A 2,574-nucleotide genomic window follows, 5' to 3' on the forward strand; every position below is an offset into this window, starting at 1 on the left:
ACACGACCATGAGCGAATACCAGCAGTACAGTTCCCATAACCCTTGACAAAGTACAAAAGCAAAAGAACTACTGCTTTAATCATCTCCTTGTACTTAACCAGTAACCCTCTGAGACACATTCATCCAGAAACAAGCCCCCTGAAGACAGCATCATATCCAGTTCGTACTAATGACTACATTAGCGCGTTCTTCTGTTCACCCTTACAAAGCAGCGCCTTGGGCAGAGGAGGGCTGAATGGCACCAACCCAGGGTGGCAAACAGCGCTACCATGAAGAGAAGAGAGAGGGGGCTTACACCTTGGAATCCAAAATTATTTGCCACGTCCCGAGCAAGTAACACCTACCGTGTGTTGGCTCTGTGGAGCAATATAGGGTTGACTGAAACATCTTGTGCGCAGTTTTTAACAAACAGCCCCTAATCAGGAGATTTCTACATGGTGTAAAATATCCAAGCATGGGAAAATCACTACAATGCCTCAAATTACAAGGCTAATTCACACATTTCCACAGAAATTTTGGAAAGGAGGAAAAGCCCAACGTGCAGCAGTTTTTAGAGAAAGAGTACATTTTCTTTCCCTTCCCCTGACCAGCATGGGACCCCTTCCTCTGATATTTCTTCTTTACAGAAATACATCCTGGTACTTGCCATGCTTATATTTATTTCCCAGCAGCCAGAGCAAGACCTGCCTCTGCAGAACCCAAACCTCATGCTGGTGCCAGAATTCTAACAGAGCTCGAAGTCTGCTAAAACAGACAACGAGCTCAAACAAATCAAGACCAACTCTAGAGCACCCCCCACCACCTCTGGCTGACTGAACCTGTTGGGAACTATACTTAGAAGATTTTCCTGGCATTCTATTTAAATATTTATCTGTTGTTCCTACTCATGAACATGGTTCTGTGCATTCACTCTTTTTCAATACTGAGCACAACTCTTCACCTTGTATTAGTTTACCCAAGCTGCTATGTTTATTATTGTCGCTCATTAATGCTCTACCTTCCCAACGCAATCCTTCCAGCCTCAGTTATTTCACTGCTCTTCTCCGTATTAAATCCAGTTTGCTAACATCTTCCTCCTGTTGATGGGATTCTATGTCTGATCTTGCCACAAGCACATCCATTTTCTTTTAGTCCAAAATCCACCATGGCATTATTCCAATTCCATATATCCTCTTCCCAACCTTTCCCCCAAGACTTGCAAAGCATCACAATTTAAGAGTTCTCTGATTTAGAACGGAAGTATGGTTTGGGTTTTCAAGGATCCTTGTCATAGCAACTTCAGCTACATGGCTATCTGTGACTCTTTCTATCTCAACCTAACGAACTAATCCTTTCCTTCTGGATTACATTCCCAGAATGACCTGAAGGTTTTCTTAAAACATTCCTCTGACTTTTACAGTAGTCCTAAAATAAAATCCAACAACTTCCTTGCAACTTCTAAGCTACACAATTCCCCTTCTTCCCCCTTGACAGTTATACTATAATTTGTTTTTTACTTCTTACCATTCTTTCGTTTCAGAGTCGTTTAAGGATGTTCATAACTAAGATAACAAAGGAAGTTTTTCTGTGAATAGACTGTCATTTTTATAACCTATTTTGAGAAGTGATTACCTCCAACATAATTTATTTATAAGAACTGCTCAGGATCTCCCACTGTACATTAAAAAAAAAAATTAAGAGATTGAACACTCAGCATGACTGTAAGAAGATATCAATCACACTGTTCAAGTTTACTCTCTTTTGTGTAACGACTGGTCATTTTGTTTCCTCCCACCTGCTCTTCTCTTTGCCTTTAAGTTGCACATTACTTCTATAAAAACGAAGCAGGAAAACTGGTGCTGCATTATTTGGAATAGAATTACACTTAAATGTTATGAACCATTAAAGATCAGCCCTTTACTCCCTTTTTATTTCAACCAATGCTAATAAATTTTTCCTCCACGGAACAACCTAGCTTTCCTATAGGATTGCGTGATGGTGCACCCAGAAATGCCTCTCATTCAGGCTACTGTGATTCCTCTGACATCTGCAACAATTCAGGACAAGAGGTTTTAGGGCAATTTAAGAGCCCATATGGGGGCAACTACATTTTGGAAACAAATAGTGTATTACCTTTAACTGAAAATGTTGGTGTTGATCATTTCTCAGTACAGGCTTAAAGAGGAAATACTGAGAACTCCACAGAGAGTTTATTTTAGCATAATGTCTTCAGAAAACATTTTGATAAGCAAATTGGTTTTGTTTCTCCAGGTAGTTGCCCAGTTACCTCTTTTTTAATGTTACTGTAGATGAAAGACAGTAATTTCCAAGCAGCTAGTATGAGCTAAATTTCATCCTCAGATGAAAAAAGAAGCAGGACTGGGTAATAAGGAATAAAGAGAGGTATTTCCATCCTGCCTTTCCTCTATGTGTACTCTCATCTGACATTCTTCATTAGCCCACTGCCACTTTATGGATTTCCATACCTACACATCACCCTCATTCACATCATTAGTAACTCCACATTGGGAACTTAACTTATTACTGGGATTGTTGATTTGTAGCTACATAACAACACTGTAAATTAAGGGGGT

The 2,574-nt window shown here is 39.8% G+C and overlaps 1 protein-coding gene across 1 annotated transcript in view; it reads right to left on the bottom strand.

The window, feature by feature from the left end:
• Positions 1-2,574, bottom strand: part of LOC104490110 (ubiquitin-associated protein 2-like) — a gene marked incomplete at both ends in the record, with an annotated part of 40,445 nt that overhangs the window by 19,197 nt on the left and 18,674 nt on the right. The window lies entirely within an intron of this gene.

Source organism: Buceros rhinoceros, unplaced genomic scaffold (genome assembly GCF_000710305.1).
Source record: "Buceros rhinoceros silvestris isolate BGI_N320 unplaced genomic scaffold, ASM71030v1 scaffold5903, whole genome shotgun sequence".
In the NCBI taxonomy this organism is placed as follows: domain Eukaryota; kingdom Metazoa; phylum Chordata; class Aves; order Bucerotiformes; family Bucerotidae; genus Buceros; species Buceros rhinoceros.